The sequence below is a fragment of the Eurosta solidaginis genome, chromosome 1, assembly GCF_040869045.1.
Source record: "Eurosta solidaginis isolate ZX-2024a chromosome 1, ASM4086904v1, whole genome shotgun sequence".
NCBI classification, from domain to species: domain Eukaryota; kingdom Metazoa; phylum Arthropoda; class Insecta; order Diptera; family Tephritidae; genus Eurosta; species Eurosta solidaginis.
Window position 1 is genome coordinate 176,671,799 of NC_090319.1, and position 18,807 is coordinate 176,690,605.

Here is an 18,807-nt window from a genome sequence, read left to right on the forward strand (position 1 = left end):
TTTGTTTTATTTGGCAAAACAATTGTTTCGACACTCGCGACGTGTCATCATCAGTTGCTAGTTATCAACTAACCATTGTCTACAAATATAAACAAAGTATGCCTATGCAAATCAAACATTCAAAATTTTTTTTTTTTTTTTTTTTTTTTTTTGTAAAAGCTAATGCAATGCGAAAATAATAAAAAGAGAGTTTAAACAACAACAACAAAATACAAAAGTAATTATGTACATATGTATGTAATATGTAATAACAATATATGGAACAATCTAAGTTTACTGGAATGCTGTGAAGAGACTCGAGTACAGTGGGCCTGTATCACGATTTACAGAATCATTTTTGTTTACATATATATGTAGAGATTCTAAAATGTTTAATTTTTTAATATTACATTCCGACTTAATTAACTGGCAATCGTCCTCACTTATTGAATGCTCATTCGCTAAAGCATGTTCAGCGATTCCACTTCTCGGATCAATATTCTGAATATATTTTAGGTGCTCAAGTAATCTGATTCGTACAGTGCGGGTCGATTGGCCGATGTACTTTGCGCCGCATACATTCCCGTTGTCGTTTTTCTGGGAGCAAGTGATTGAATAAACGCCAGGTTTGTCCAAATTTTCGCATTTGTCTTTTGTGGATGTAAGTAATGATTTTAATTTTGTTGTTGGTTTAGGAGCCAAATTCACATTTATTTGTCTGTAGCATTTTTGTAAATCGTTAAAATAATTAGAGTCGTAGGTCATGCTACACCAAGTCTTTTTGTTTTCAACGTCCAACGTATCAAAAAATGAGCTACTCTCCCTTCGCTCTTTTTTGTTGTGGTGCTTTTTAATTATCTGCTCTATACTGTTAGAGCTATATCCATTTGTTTCTGCAATGCTCACAATTTTATCTCTTTCTTTTTTGTATGCCGCATAACTGAGTGGAACGTTTACTAGCCGATGAGCCATGGAATTGAAGGCAGCTAGTTTGTGGGAGTAATGATGATTGGACTCAATTGGAATAAATCGATCAGTTGAAGTCGGCTTCCGATATATATCGAATTCGATAGCTCCATCGACATTGTGTTTGATTTTTAGGTCCATAAATGGAAAAGTGGATACCGAAGTGGCAGAAAATGTACGGTTTTGTGTAAAGAAAGCTCTATTGTCGAAATCCAGGTATAAAGAACATACCAATTCAACGTTTTTTTATAATACGTACCATATCCAAACCCAATGTGAACTTTCAATTAAAGGTCTGTAGCATGTCGTAAATTCATATTTATTTTAAATTGTCCTTATGGACCACCCTCCCTCTAATAAGAACTGTAGTTCCTAAGTCTTTTTCTATAACATGTTCTTCATAAAGTGGCTTATTTCCAAGTCGAGTGTTTCTTTTTACCAAAACCTTTGTCTCCTACCTTGAATGAACGTTCTATTCGACCTTTGTTATGAGTATTTATTTTTAATTGCTGCGCTTGCCTTAGACGTGACGGCATTTCGTTATCCGTAACATCTGTAGTTGGTCTAAATAAGTCGATTGACCTTTCATTAGTTACAGAATAAACTGTTTTATTATATTCGATGGTTGAAAGCAAAATTAAATCCCTTGTATCATCGATGTTTTTTTTTCAGTTTCAAGCACCTAGCAATCTCTATCAATGTACTATGGAACATTTCTACTTGACCGCTGGAGGTGCTGTGAAGTGGTGGAGCATTTACAATTTCAATACCAAAGCTGTTGGCAAGGAGATATCTGACAGTATTTGAATTCAATGATTTCTCATTATCGTAGTAAATAACTCTAGCCCTAGGGAAAATGTTCATGAGTTGTATAAGTTACAGGTACGATTCCCTTAAGTTCAGATAAGGGTTTTATGTAAATTTTTGAAGCGCCTATCAACATTTGCATTACCCTTCCCTTAGTTTCTACTGTTGTGCATATCCTTTCCCTAAAAAATTCATTTCTTCAGCAATATCTTCAATTTGGTTTTCTATTACGCTACCACCATAAGATTTTTTTTCACCTATATCTGTTGAAATATGATTTATTCTCTGAATTTTCTGCCCTGTTTACCTATCGGTTTCAGGACGTGGTTTAAACTGTTGTCCGTGAGTGGCAGTGTTCAGAGAAAGTTGTCTTTGCTGGGAACTTTGGAAATTATTGGACCTATTTCGTGGTAAAAATTCTTTTGAAGTGTTTTCAGATTCGTATGTTTGTAACCGACGTAACCGGAATATTGATGGGTCTACGTCCATTTTTTCAGGCTTTTCTGTACTTTTCGTTTATTGAATTCGCTATATGATTTTCGTAAGTCATTATTGTTTTGTTAGATAGAAGGGTGGAGCTTTCGCTCCACCTCATCATAAATTATCAAAACCGTCAGACCCCCCTGCACTTTGAGCTTAACTCCTGTTCTATCAAAGAAATAGGTCCGCTATCGGCATAAGTAAAGTCTAGTCGTGATAGTAACTATAGCCTTAAAATTTAACACAGCATTGAAGAAGCTAAAACTCCATCTGCCGAACCCCTTACTTTCTTTCCGATGATTGTGACCGCTTGGTAGTGTTTTGCGATTTCATCATACTTTTCGTACAGTTTATAGGCCGTGTGCGCCTCTTGCCTCCATGAAACATATGCCCCTGTTACCGTTTACAACTTAACTCTGGTTGGGTTGAAATTTCGCAATTTGGTATTACAGATTACAACTCAACCTGTAAAAACAAAAAATTCGGTTGAGTTGTTAGTCTAACAACTTTTTGTGGCATTACCGTTTACAACCTTGTATTGGTGTAGTTGTCAAAGACGTCAAAATCTTACAACTGATTACAAGCAGTTGTCTCATACAGTTTTGAAGTTGTTTTGAAAGAATGTAACGTTTTAGAAGACGGTTCACAACCTAACAAAATTTTTCAAAGTTTGTATCAGAAGACACGTTTCGACCTCCGATTCAAGAACCCGAAAACAAAAATGAAAATTTAATTTCTGTCATATCATTTCGGTTCAAATTTCATGTAGTTGTATTTTGCCATATTTTTTGCACACACTAATGCAGAAAGGCGTGTGGCCCACCCAGGGTTATTTTTAAAAATCGCAGCCAAAGGCCGACAACGCAGAAAGATGTTCTGTGCAAAAAAACTGTGTATCTGGCCTCATATTTCGGACCCTCTTGAGGCATTTTGTGGGTTTTTGTAAATATTTTTCGACAGAAATAACATTTTTAATTTCCGCTTTCGAATCCTAGAAACGGAGTTAGATGGTGCACGGGCTCATAAAACGTTACCAAAAACAAAAAAAAAAAACAAAAAATTTAAAGCCGGTAGTTAAACCTTTTTGATCAATAAATAATCAACAATTTTGTACACATTTATAGAAAAAAGAATGTTTAAACGAAGGATTACTTTGAATAATTTTTTCACTTTAAGGAGCGACATTCCGAAGTTGGACGAGGCTCACCGCAGTTCGGATGCAGCCAAAATAAGTGAAATTATGCGAACGTGAGTCCCACTGATACTAATAACTACTCCTCAGAATCCTGTTTTAGAGTAAAATAAAATTATAACTGTTTGGGTTTTAATCCACTTCGCACAAATATGCTCCTCAATAATATTTAAAACCAGTCCAACACCAAATCCTTTCCACAGCATTTTTCATATCTGCCATCAGCAAGGAATCTGAGCGTGGCGCATAATTTTAAAATAGGGTTAAAGCCTTCCCTTGAACGCGTTTGCGGAAATGGTCCTTAATTTTGTTCAGTAATGAGCAAAATGCTTCCTTTCAAATCTGCAAAAGAACTTCATTTGAAGCTCATCATTTGCCACTTAAACATTTTCTTACTTGGTGCTTGGTAGTTCCAAGGGATTGGAATGACCACGCGAATGTTTTTCGCATTCGCGACATATCAATAACCAACATTTTCGCCATGATAAAGTAGATTTCATATAATATCTGTTTAGCTTTAAATAACAAAATCACTTTTGCAAATGCTTAAATTTCCGCCACAAATTGATCAGCTGTTCATTTATCTGTCAAATCATCACTTTCTTAGGTTGGTAACACCAATTCAACTTCAACTGAAATAAGTTGTAATTCGTAATACGAAACAGGAGTTGAGTTGTCTGAAAGTTGAGTTGTTTTAATTACAACCCAACTAAGTTGAGTTGTATACCGTAATAGGGACAATAGTCTTCTTGCTTGCCGTCAAATTCCGGTAAGGATTTGACGAGATCGAGGGCTTCCTCCCATTTCACATGGCCTAGAATCTCCACCTTTTCAAAAGTTTCTACTTAGGAAGTCAAAGTATTTGTAAATTTTTTTGTAACTTCATCTAGCTTCATTTCAAAATCTTGTTTGTGGACATTTAACGCAGCCGAGATTGCAGCCGTAGCCAAGGAATACTTTATTTTCGTTATCGTTTTCTACACAGTTTGCATGTTTCGCCTTCAAATAACACTTTATTGCCATTCTTTGTCATTTCACGAACCGACAAGAGATTTGCACACAAATTTGGCACGTATTCCACGTTTTTGACAGTTGCTTTTGTGATTTCTTTTTCTTTACAGAGAGACAAACTCACTTCTCCCGCACACTCAACAGAAAGTTCGTTATTATTCGCAACGACAATTTTTTTGTTTTTAACATCGTGTATTTTGTTTAATAGTGAATAGTTGTTGGTCATGTGGTTGCTTGCACCACTATCAATATACCAACCTTCACAAATGTTGTTTTTGATGTTCACTTTTTCTGTATGCTTTGCGCGAGATTTTCTGTCAATGTGGTTGCTGTTGTTTATTTGACTGTTCGCCTTCATTTCAAACAGAACCTCTCCCCTTTCGTTTGGTTTTCTGTAATTTTCTGTGTGATTCTTCTTTTTAGTTTTGTTGGGACAATTTCTAGAATAGTGTCCAGTGGCTTTACAACTGTGACATTGAAATTCGGCAAAGCTTTTCTTATGTTTTAAATATAAAGCTTTTTCCCTATCTACACTATCAAATTTTGCGCTTTGAAGAAGTTAATTCTTTACCATATCTATGGTTGGTTTTTCTTTAGAATTTTCGACTGCCATTACCAATGGCCTGAAGTCGTTAGGCAATCCAGCCAACATTAATTAATAAAGCAGCTAATTCTAGGATCAACCATGAGCGTGATTTCAGCCAAAGCACGTTCGTTCAAGTCGACGTCTTTATCACTTGCAATACTTTGTTCGGCCACTTTCCAAACTCCTTTAATTACGAGACAAGATTTTGCTTGTCGCTTCCATACATCGAAATTCTCCCTGCCACGCAGCCTTTCCAAGTTAAATGACGCAGGTAAAGTCGAAGAAGACAACATTTTATCGCGAAAAACTTGTCGACCGTATTAATTAATCACGTGGCATAAGGCCCATAACCTGTTGTGTTAAAGTTTTTATTGCAAGCAAGAGAAAAAGAAGTAATTAATTTTGACATTTGTTCTTAGGATCTATGAGTATATATCTATATTACAGGGTTGTAATAAATGGTACAAAGTGTATGAGTAACTAAAAGTGAATTAGAGTATCGTTCCTTTACAACAACAAGACCAACTGAACTTTAATCAGGTTATGCTACGCCTCACATTTTTAGAAATTTCACGCGCCCAATTTTTTTATTTAATTGTCTGATCAACGGCCTAGATTGATGAGGAGTGTGATGACTAGTACCTAGGACCTACCTAATTATTTTCTAGCTTTTAGTATTATTATTACTTCATGTAAGTATTGTCACTAACTTACGATTTGACTATTAACGATGGAAACTAAACCATTATAAGTAAATGAATTATTAACGATTTAGTTTTAATAACGCGGTAGATTTATTCAATTAATTTAAATAAGCTTTTTATTTTTCGTATTCACGACACGTACGACTTTGTCAAGATGCGATTTCAAACTCTAACTCTCGTGTTGGATGCAGCGTTGTATTATGACGTATGAGTAGTTGCCACATCGTGTGACAGCTCGGACCAGAATCGTCTAGCTCAGGGGCATTAGCGCACCAACGCTTCATTTTATCGGAAGTATAAACTGAACAGAACTTTTTATTTGTAATTTGCATGCCAGGTACGTCGGCGATGAGATATCGATCATTACTCAAAACCTTGGATACGATATACGGACCTCGATATCGTGGTTCTAATTTTCGTGATTCACCAGTTGCGTTAGGTTCGTTTTCAAGCACTACTAGATCATTTTCATTATATACTGTAGGTTCAGAGTGACGTCGATCGAATCTAGCTTTCTTTTTGGCTCGTTCACTATTTATGTTTATTACGGCTTGTTCACGTTTATGAGATATTGGCATCGAAAATTTATCGTCGGTTAAGTCGTCTTTAATAGTTGCGAGTAATTGATTTTGAATTACATCACGTAGATTAAAGTCAAAGACTAATTCATTTGTGCAAAAACCCGCAGTTGAATTGCATTGAGAATTTATAGTCCACTGGAGTTCTATTAAATTTAAGTCCCAGTCTTTCGGGTTGTCGGTTGTAGTACGGATGAAATTTAAAATTGATTTATTAGTGCGTTCAATTTGCCCCTTTTGCGCGAGGTGTTCGGACGGCTGTTTTTATATGACGAATTTCGTTTAGGCTGCAATAGTTTTCGAATGCTTACGCGGTAAATGCGGTTCCTCGATCGCTAACGATTTGGCTGGGCAAACCGAAATAAATCGACATTTCATTTAATGAGTTTAATACGGAAGCAGTTTTAGTATTTCGTACGGCCTTTACAATTAGAAACTTCGAAAAAGCGTCAGAGATTGCTAACACTTAAATATTACCACGTTTACTGCGCACGAACGGACCCATATGATCAATATGTATTAATTTGAAAGGTATAGGCTCTACTGGGCCAAAATGCATACGACCTTCGGTTTTACCAGTGCACTATGGAAAATCGTAGAACAATTGCTGATTAAAAATGGTTTTTTTCGATGTCGCTACTGTCATGCTTTTTTTAGTTCAATCAATAGTTTAAGGACCAAACTAGACTATAATATCGAAAAATTATACATATTATATGAAATGATTTTTTTTAAATATCACAAACTTTAAGTTTTGACGGACGTCCATGTTAAGCCCATTCCCTTCATCACTTTCAAATTGATTTTAATGTTATACGTTACAGGAAAAGGTATGTTGTATTATATATTTCTGGAAACCTCGTTTTTCGAAGAATATAAAACAACTAATATATTTTTAATATTATGTTTATGTCTACCTTAAAATAATTGGAAAATAAAATTTGGTGAAAAAAAGTTTTTTTAAAGTACATCGAGACTTTTGACAGTTACCCACGCTTTACATTTTATGTTGATTTATAGCCTAGCTATCCGTAAACATAATCAAATAAAAAAAGCTGCGGAAATTTGTGATTTTCGGAGTAACTATAAAAAATGTGATAAAAGTCAGAAAACGGAAAACCGCTCGCTATCTATTGGGGTTTTAAATGTTGCTGCGTACATCAATAGTTTGCGGTAAGTTTTGTAATCTTTTATTGATATTAGGAAGTTTATCTCTTTTGCACTCATGTTGCGTAATAAACAAGTGGCACACCAGAGAACAGCGCTGAATGATTCTTCTTTCTTCTCAATAAAAATTCCAGTTTTCTCGAGTGACCGTGAGGGTTGAATACAGCTTTAATCAATATAAAAAGTAAAGCATTATCTTTTCAAACATCATAACAAAAACACTAAATGCAGTTTTACCTAAATTTTTCAATTTCAGTGGGCGGAAATATATTATTACTATGTAAAAATACCTATTTTTATCAATAAAAAATCCAGTTCTCCCGTGTAACATTGAGTGCTGAATCCTATTTTAAACAATAAAAAAGTAAAGCATTAAGTGCAGTTTTGCATAATATACCTAAAACTGGAAACTTTGTTGAGGGAGTACTTATCAATATACACCTTATGTAGGAAATTAACGAGGTTAGAAGCGATTATAACGGAATTTCCAAAATACCCTTTGTTTCAACGCACTACCCTCATATTTCATATTAGTATATAAACAAAACAAAATATTAATGAATTAACAGAGGTGTAATTGTTACGAATACAAATAACTACGTGTTTTGTTGTCCCTTCAAAATGTATACTTTCAAGTGTTTTAAACGTGAAATAATACTTTCGTAAATCGAAGGAGGAAAATCATTGGAGGCATTGTCAACAGTTTTAAAATAAAACTATCATGTATCAGAAGACAACTTATGTTTCATCCTCAGTGATTTTCAAAGACATATTATTCATACTTTTAATAAACGATGGGCAGAAACTTCACGGAAAAAGAATAAATTTTTGATGAAAAACAGTAATTAGTTAGAATCAGAATATTCAGTAACTTTACCGAAATCTGAGGACGTTACAACCGACTCCACACCATCTACTTCTTCTGGATAACGTGGGAGACCGTGCGTATCTTATCCAGATTTGTCAGAATCCAGTAAAAGAAGAAAAAATACAATGCTACTTAATAAATATGGATTCGAACACGTCTATAATGCATATCTTCAAAGGTCGTTCGATAGGAGAAGGAACAGAAGCTAAACTTGTGCAAACATTAAGGTTTGCTGACAGTGAAAATAAGACCTTATTCTCGAGTCTCATAGAAGACGCAAGGCAGACAAAAATGTTTACGGATGAAGAAGCATTGAGCGTATTTATTGACTTGGATTTAACGAAAGCACAATATTTGTACTACGGGACAAATGCACGATTTGACTAAAGTGACTGCTAGGCCTGAAAATGAAGATTCTTATTAATATGGACTGTCTACTTTATACTCCTGGATTCGTTGTTTGGAAATGATTTTACATATTTCCAATAATCTGCCTTTCCAAACATGGTGAGCCACAAGCGAATAAAAAAAACGACTAAAGCAAGAGAAGAAAACCCTGGTACCAAGGCGTTTCCGTGAAGAGCTAGGATTGATCATCGACAAACCAAGGCAAGTAAGTGGTAATACTAACGACGGTAATACTTTCAGAAGAATTTTTCACAATGCATGCTGCTCTGCTGAAATTACAGGAGTGTTTAAATTTGACTAAACTACTTTACATAATTCTGCAAGCTCTTTCAATGATAAATACTGAAAAATTTGGCAGTTATGCTATGGAGACTGCCAGGATCTATGTGAGCAATTATGAATAACACTACATGCCATCTTCAGATCACAAAATTTTGATTTATGGAGAAAGTGTCATAAAGCATTTTGCAGCACTTCCTAATGGTCAACTTTCGGAAGATGCACAAGAATCCCGATATAAAGATTATAAAAAAAATCGTTTACATCATGCTAGAAAATGATCAAAATCCGCTACAAACGAGGACGTATTTCTACTCTTCTTTATAATTCAGATCCTTACATAATCAGCATTAGAAAACTGTATACTAAAAACCTGAAGGAACTTGATGAAGACACCTTAGATCTTTTGAAAATGAAGGAATTAATTTCAGATCCCGAAGTTCATCAGGTATAAATAACATAATAAACATATTTATATGTAAAATAACAATAGTAAATATTACAATTAATTAATTAATCTGTGTTCAATTTCAATCACCATTTTTTTATGTTTTATTATTTAAATTGACTTGTATTTTGATTTACTATTTTATATTTGCTTTTTGTAGGCATAAAATAATAGTATTCATTGTTAAAAAATAAATAGTGGATATTTTTAATAATTTTGAATTTCTTTTATCTTTTAAAGGTATGGTTTTAAATTAAGGCATAATAAATTTCATTCCATTTGAAGCCATATACCTTATTCTATATATGTGCAAAATTTTAAAACATAATATTCAGAAATAAAAAAGTTATTGATTTTTAATCAGAAACTGGCCTTTATTTTGCATAGTGCGCTGTCATGGCGCGGGTCACCCTTCACCTGGCCCGGACGACAGTTGTGGTGTCTTCGGACTATTTCCCTCCGTCGCCCCTGACCTGCATCCGAACGACCGAACGACCCCCTCTCCATGGCTCTGGCTTCGGCCGTGAACCGGTGCGTGTGCACAAGGGGCTACTGCTGTGCCTTTAAGGTGCACTTCCCCTCCGCCCACGGATCGATCCAAGGTGTTTCGGCTGGTACAACCTCGCCCCTTTGCCCACCTTCTATCTAGCATGCAAGTAGGGAGGCGGGGGTGTCCAGCGGTGGAGCCAGCACTAACCGAGTCCCCGCAGTCTTTCGTAGGTCACCGATCCGTCCGATACCGCCGACGACTACCCCTATCAGGAACAACCAGCCACTGTACAGGTAAGATCCGTTACCAGCATACCTCCCTTCCGCCTTCGCCCTGGAACGCGTTCCGGAGACCACCGTTGCTGCTGTCACATCGTCGCCTATCTGGTGCCGCCGCTGCTTCTATCCTACCGCTGCCATCGACCGTTGGCCATCCGCTATCCTACCGCCGTTCAGCCGCCGTGCTGATTCCGCCGCTGCTCCGCCGAATGTTGGTCGTCCGCTATCATACCGCCATTCTGATCCCGTCGCTGCTACAACGACCGTTGGCCGTCCGCTATCTTTCCGCCGTTCAGCCGCCATGCTGATCCCGCCACTGCTACGACGACCGTTGGCCGCCCGCTATCCTACCGCCGTTAGGCCTCCGTGCTGATCCCGCCGGTGCTTCTGTACCGCCGTACTAATCCATCCGCTACCCTACCACCGTTCAAATGCCGTGCCGATCCCCCCTCTGCTACGACGACTGTTTGCCGCCGCTTTCCCTCCTCCCCCACCGTCTTGGAAGGGAAAGCTGCTACCTTCCTCACCTCGAGCCGTGTGTGCGTGTGTTCGTAACACATAAATACTGTGTTTATATTCAGCAGGGGTTTGTGGGACCTTTACTCGACTCTGGATTGACTGAGCGTTACCCCAGCCTAAGACAAACCCACCTCATAATCTCTTTACAGAACCTTAATTGGCCATTTTGAGCCAAGACAACAATGGCAATCCAGATTTTCCCGTTATGCTGTCGCCCTGTTAACGTATGTTGAAACATGTTCCCATAAGCTTAATCTAGTGTGGTAAAAGGCTGTCGTTACAGGCTCTCAACCGCCGTTGATGCTTTTCATTTGTTAAGGCCGAATGAACTTCCGTCGAGTTGAGACTGTCCATTATTAATCTTTTCATTTCGAGACATTGTTGGAAACTCTAGAAATGTCCAGAAAACACCTAGGGAATATTCCATGTGTTCCCGGGTTTTTTCTATATTCATGACCACCCTATGCATTACAGTATCGACAGACTTACCTTAGGTGTAAGCATGTTGTACTGAAAAGAACAATTCCTCATTCATATTTGATTTTATATAAATTATACAAATGTTTTAGTTTGTTCAATAATAATTAATTAAAATTAAGGTTTTAGCGTTAAAAATATCACAATATCATTAATGTTTAGCATTAATAATGTCAACCGACGCGGTCAGATCCAATTGCAACACAACAATATTCTAAATCATAAGATCACTCTTAAGCTACCGCTTACTGACTCTCTATTTCCATAAGTGTTATAATTCACTCCAATAAGAAATACTAATGTTGGATTACCATAACAATACTCTCTACTGCCATCCATACAAACTACTCTTCCGGCAGTCAGCACACTTTTGCTCTGCAAATGTAGCGATGCCGTGAATTGTTCTACTCATGATGCTATGAAAGACATTAGACAGCAAATTTGCTTACGTGGGTGGCCATCAATAGTTTGTGGGCTTAACTCCTCCCTTCTAAATGAGGAGCGCCCTCGATTATTTACGTCTTGTGCAATGGTAAGTCTTAACAAAGGTATGTTCAATAATGAGGGAATGAATCATTATGGCGGAACTGAAGTGTACTCGATGGCTTTAAGCGGGCTGTGAAAGTGCTGCATGGCTTGTGTTTGAAAAGTTGTGTTCTTCTGGGACAAATGCTATTAACTTTATACTACAAAGTGAATATTAAAACTATTTTCTTACTACTACTGGATAGTTAATTCAAAATATTTTTCGCAGGCCTTAAGACTAAGTACAAAATATTGTTGTAGAAATTAAACAAAAATAAATAAACACTTGTGAAATGCTCAGATACGAACTTGTGAAATTAACACTGTAAATCCAAACCAAATGTGAACTTTCAATTAAAGGTCTGTAGCATGTCGTAAATTCATATTTATTTTAAATTGTCCTTATGGACCACACTCCCTCTAATAAGAACTGTAGTTCCTAAGTCTTTTTCTATAACATGTTCTTCATAAAGTGGCTTATTTACCTTGAATGAACGTTCTCTTCGACCTTTGTTATGAGTATTTATTTTTAATTGCTGCGCTTGCCTTAGACGTGACGGCATTTCGTTATCCGTAACGTCTGTAGTTGGTCTAAATAAGTCGATTGACCTTTCATTAGTTACAGAATAAACTGTTTTATTATATTCGATGGTTGAAAGCAAAATTAAATCCCTTGTATCATCGATGTTTTTTTTTCAGTTTCAAGCACCTAGCAATCTCTATCAATGTACTATGGAACATTTCTACTTGACCGCTGGAGGTGCTGTGAAGTGGTGGAGCATTTACAATTTCAATACCAAAGCTGTTGGCAAGGAGATATCTGACAGTATTTGAATTCAATGATTTCTCATTATCGTAGTAAATAACTCTAGCCCTAGGGAAAATGTTCATGAGTTGTATAAGTTACAGGTACGATTCCCTTAAGTTCAGATAAGGGTTTTATGTAAATTTTTGAAGCGCCTATCAACATTTGCATTACCCTTCCCTTAGTTTCTACTGTTGTGCATATCCTTTCCCTAAAAAATTAATTTCTTCAGCAATATCTTCAATTTGGTTTTCTATTACGCTACTATAAGATTTTTTTCACCTATATCTGTTGAAATATGATTTATTCTCTGAATTTTCTGCCCTGTTTACCTATCGGTTTCAGGACGTCGTTTAAACTGTTGTCCGTGAGTGGCAGTGTTCAGAGAAAGTTGTCTTTGCTGGGAACTTTGGAAATTATTGGACTTATTTCGTGGTAAAAATTCTTTTGAAGTGTTTTCAGATTCGTATGTTTGTAACCGACGTAACCGGAATATTGATGGGTCTACGTCCATTTTTTCAGGCTTTTCTTGCCTACTAAAGATGAAACTGCGCCTTTGTTGCTAATTATTATTATTCGTATTATATTGAAAGTATGGGTTTTTGGGTCACCCAGTCCTCTAACTGGTTATTGCTGCATTCACCTACTCTTTTATCTAGTGTTTGACTCTTGGTATTCTCATCGAAACTCCTTGAAAAATTTGTTGCAAATACATACCGTTCATGGTTAGTCTCCACTTCTTGTGCAAGTGCTAAAGCTGAAGGTAAGTCCGCCAGACGTGAGGAAAATAAAATATCGCATATCACATTCACCTACTCTTTTATCTAATGTTTGACTCTTGGTATTCTCATCGAAACCCCTTGAAAAATTTGTTGCAAATACATACCGTTCATGGTTAGTCTCCACTTCTTGTGCAAGTGCTAAAGCTGAAGGTAAGTCCGCCGGACGTGAGGAAAATAAAATATCGCATAGAGGTTTTTTTAGACCAGAAATGAAAACGCGAAGCGCATCCACTCTGTACTTTTCGTTTATTGAATTCGCTATATGATTTTTGTAAGTCATTATTGTTTTGTTAGATAGAAGGGTGGAGCTTTCGCTCCACCTCATCATAAATTATCAAAACCGTCAGACCCCCCTGCACTTTGAGCTTAACTCCTGTTCTATCAAAGAAATAGGTCCGCTATCGGCATAAGTAAAGTCTAGTCGTGATAGTAACTATAGCCTTAAAATTTAACACAGCATTGAAGAAGCTAAAACTCCATCTGCCGAACCCCTTACTTTCTTTCCGATGATTGTGACCGCTTGGTAGTGTTTTGCGATTTCATCATACTTTTCGTACAGTTTATAGGCCGTGTGCGCCTCTTGCCTCCATGAAACATATGCCCCTGTTACCGTTTACAACTTAACTCTGGTTGGGTTGAAATTTCGCAATTTGGTATTACAGATTACAACTCAACCTGTAAAAAGAAAAAATTCGGTTGAGTTGTTAGTCTAACAACTTTTTGTGGCATTACCGTTTACAACCTTGTATTGGTGTAGTTGTCAAAGACGTCAAAATCTTACAACTGATTACTAGCAGTTGTCTCATACAGTTTTGAAGTTGTTTTGAAAGAATGTAACGTTTTAGAAGACGGTTCACAACCTAACAAAAATTTTCAAAGTTTGTATCAGAAGACACGTTTCGACCTCCGATTCAAGAATCCGAAAACAAAAATGAAAAATTTAATTTCTGTCATATCATTTCGGTTCAAATTTCATGTGGTTGTATTTTGCCATATTTTTTGTACACACTAATGCAGAAAGGCGTGGGGCCCACCCAGGGTTATTTTTAAAAATCGCAGCCAAAGGCCGACAACGCAGAAAGATGTTCTGTGCAAAAAAACTGTGTATCTGGCCTCATATTTCGGACCCTCTTGAGCCATTTTGTGGGTTTTTGTAAATATTTTTCGACAGAAATAACATTTTTAATTTCCGCTTTCGAATCCTAGAAACGGAGTTAGATGGTGCACGGGCTCATAAAACGTTACCGAAAACAAAAAAAAAAAAAACAAAAAAAAACAAAAAATTTAAAGCCGGTAGTTGAACCTTTTTAATCAATAAATAATCAACAATTTTGTACACATTTATAGAAAAAAGAATGTTTAAACGAAGGATTACTTTGAATAATTTTTTCACTTTAAGGAGCGACATTCCGAAGTTGGACGGAGCTGGCCGCAGTTCGGATGCAGCCAAAATAGGTGAAATTATGCGAACGTGAGTCCCACTGATACTAATAACTACTCCTGAGAATCCTGTTTTATAGTAAAATAAAATTATAACTGTTTGGGTTTTAATCCACTTCGCACAAATATGCTCCTCAATAATATTTAAAACCAGTCCAACACCAAATCCTTTCCACAGCATTTTTCATATCTGCCATAAGCAAGGAATCTGAGCGTGGCGCATAATTTTAAAATAGGGTTAAAGCCTTCCCTTGAACGCGTTTGCGGAAATGGTCCTTAATTTTGTTCAGTAATGAGCAAAATGCTTCCTTTCAAATCTGCAAAATAACTTCATTTGAAGCTCATCATTTGCCACTTAAACATTTTCTTACTTGGTGCTTGGTAGTTCCAAGGGATTGGAATGACCACGCGAATGTTTTTCGCATTCGCGACATATCAATAACCAACATTTTCGCCATGATAAAGTAGATTTCATATAATATCTGTTTAGCTTTAAATAACAAAATCACTTTTGCAAATGCTTAAATTTCCGCCACAAATTGATCAGCTGTTCATTTATCTGTCAAATCATCACTTTCTTAGGTTGGTAACACCAATTCAACTTCAACTGAAATAAGTTGTAATTCGTAATACGAAACAGGAGTTGAGTTGTCTGCCAAAAATAGCTGATAATATTTATAGAATCGAAATCATGATCATTTATTTTTTGAAAATTAGGTAAAAACACTGAGCAAATCACTTACAATTTGAACTATGTAATTTACTGCAAACTGCCGTTGTCTTCTTTGCTTCTTCCAAAGTCACCCAATGTCCCTTTATTTTTGTTTGAAGACACTCCCTCTGTATTTTGCAATGTCAGCCAATGTCGTCGATATTAATGGAATTTTTCCCATACATGGAAGGTAGCCCGATATTAATTACAATATCAGATAACGTCGGGCCAAGGCACATGATACATTTCTTTAGGCTTTTGGTTTAAAGATTTGTGATTTAAAATCCAAATCATAAACTCTTTCACGCTAATTTGCGATTTTCCCGTCCTCACGACTGGGCGCCAATTAAACAAATGTTTTAGTTTTTTCAATATTATTTATTTAAAATTAAAGTTTTAGCGATCACAATATCACAATATTATTTATGTTAAGCGTTAATAATATCAACCGATGAGGTCAGTTCCAATTGCAACACAACAATATTCTAATTGGACTTGGTTCCATAAGATCAATCTTAAGCTACCGCTTAATGCTTCTCTATTTCCATAAGTGTTATAATGCATTCCAATAAGAAATACTAACGTTGGATTACTATAACAAAACTCTCTACTGCAATCCATACAAACTGCTCTCCCGGCAGTCAGCGAACTCTTGCTCTGCAAATGTCGCGATGCCGTAAATTATTTTACTCATGTTGCTAGGAAAGACATGAGCCAACAAATTTGCTTTCGTGGGTGGCCATCAATAGTTTGTTGGCTTAACTTATACACATCTAATGATCTCTCTAAGGATTTGAGCTCCGTGTTAGAGGTGTCGACGTTGTTACATACATCTTCCGCATCACCTCCTGATGGGATGTGTGTATTAATTACTGCCTCAAGAGACTCTTCACTACTGTTTGACCGTTCCCCTCGAACTTATGAGGGGGGTTTTGTCTAAGACTGGGGTAACGCTCAATCAATCCAGAGTCGAGTAAAGGTCCCGCAAACCCCTACTTAATAAAAACACAATATTTATGTGTTACGAACACGCGCACACACGACTGGAGTTATTAGGAGGCCAGCAGCTTGCCTTTCCAGAATGGTGAGGGGAGCGGCGGCTAACGGTCGTGGTAGCAGAGGAGGGATCGGTAGGGCGGTTGAACGGTGATAGGATAACTCACGGTCGAAACCAGAGCTGTGGAGAGGGGGTCTTGCGGTCGTTCGAGTGGCGGGTCATTCCTTACCAAACCAGGGCCATGGAGGGAAAAGTAGCCCGAAGACACCACTCTCGTCGTTCTGGTGCAACAAGCGGTGACTCGCGCCACGGCCGTACCCTCTTCTCCCCAGCTAACTAGTGGGAGAGGTCCCACCGCTCCGGCCAGCTTACTAAACCAGAGCTGAGGGGAGGTGTTATTTGGTCATTGAGGCAGCGGGCCGCTAAACACCAATGTGGGCGACGGAGGGAAAAGTAATCCGAAGACACCACTCGGTGGGGGGTGCCGCAACGACAGCACCCCTTCCACTCACCTAGCTAGGCGGAGTGGTTACTGTGTCTTTAAAAGAAAACCACTTCCGCTGGCTCACCTGCGAGGACTGAATTGTAAAACGCAAATTTATACGGTGTGTGCCGCAACGTGTTGGAGAATACGCCGCTATGGTGGTGATTGTCTTCTTGCTGGAAAATAAATACACCAATGGCCTGCCATCAGCTGTTGGTTGCTTGCGGCCATTTACCATGTGATGGTTGTATTTTTGCCGCCTGCCATCTGTTGTTGATTGCTGGCTATGCTATAGAAAGAAGTACAGGGTGGCTCAGGCGTTAATGAAAAGAAGAAGCACGGGGGGGGGGGGGGGGTTATGTTATTGTAACGCTACGTTACATTCCCCCTCCCACTTCAGTTGACGGAAAGCTGCTGGGTGGAAAGATGGATCTCCAGACATGGCCTAGGTATCATGCCGGTATGCATGTGGGGACGCACTTTATTAAATATATTTTTTTCTCTTTTTTCTCAACAATATAAACAGTCATTCCACTTAATGTTACATATCAGGTTTTTAATTCACTTGTATAACGTAAAAATAATTTCATTTCATTGTTCTTAAAACTAACAGAGTATATTTCATACAATTTATTGTAATACATAATCTTCTTCTTCGTTTCCGTTTGTGATTTCAGTATGACCCTCAGGTATTCGGTAAAATATGGCACGAAAAAAATTGGTACCCTTTGAATTTTCGCTCGGTTGGGTCGCATTATTTCGCCGAAGTTTATGTCTGCTGCAGATTCTTTTGTAGGTACACCCTTTGCTGACCATATTTACTGCAAGTGCGATTTGTGGAATCTCCTAATCCCATGTGCGGTGGTCGCTCAGGAATGGTGCTAACGCCTTTCTGCCGAACTGCTTCCTGGTCAACGTGACTTCTAACGGCTGGCCAATCTAGCGTGAGGGTGATTCCGCTTTCCCGTAGAAACTCCATTCCTAAGATCATCCGTTCTGCCAGATTCGGGATGACGGACATCATTGTGTCAGCCGTTCGTCCTTGGTACGTAATCCTTGCTGGGTAGGAATTCGAACTATAGACATACATCTGATCTGCCAATTGGACGCTCCGCCTGTTAAGACGTGGTTTATGTTGTTCCTCTCCAGGTGACTTCGTATTGACTCATCGACGTATGATAGGGTGGCGCCGGTGTCCACTAGCGCGTGCATGCTCATACCCTCGACGGTTATCGGTATGTAGAAATGGTCATTTACTTGCATTTCGGCAGCGGGCTCGCAGGCTGGTAGCTCCATTGGCTTCTGAGGCTTCCTATCACATAGTTTGACGGCATGCTGGATGTGTTGTCGTCGGTGGATTGATTGGTCGAAGGGCATAGGCAGTCCCTGTAGAGGATGTTGTCTTGTCCACACCTGGAGCAGAACATTCTCCGGCGGCCCCTGCATTGGAAGCGGCAGTGTCCGCGTTCCTTGCAGCGCCAGCAACACTCCTTGTTATCGCACTCCGTTTGAAGATGATACAGGCTGTGGAGCACCAATTTGCCCTGTTTTGCTTGCTCGCTTTTTAGCAGCTCATATTCCTCCGTTATTTCTAGGAGCTCCTCGATCGTCCTAAACTCGCTTCGCTTAACGAAAAGGCGGTATTCATAGCGTAGGCCGTCGTAGATTCGCTCTAAGTGGTTTTCCTTGCACATTGTCGGATGCTGGCGGATCAGCGTTTCCAATGCGAGGACGTAGTCCTTGGCCTTTTCCCGGCCTTGTTGCCTGCGTTGTCGGATGGCCTCTTCTAAATGTTGAACATGATGCTTGGGCAAGAAAAAAATTT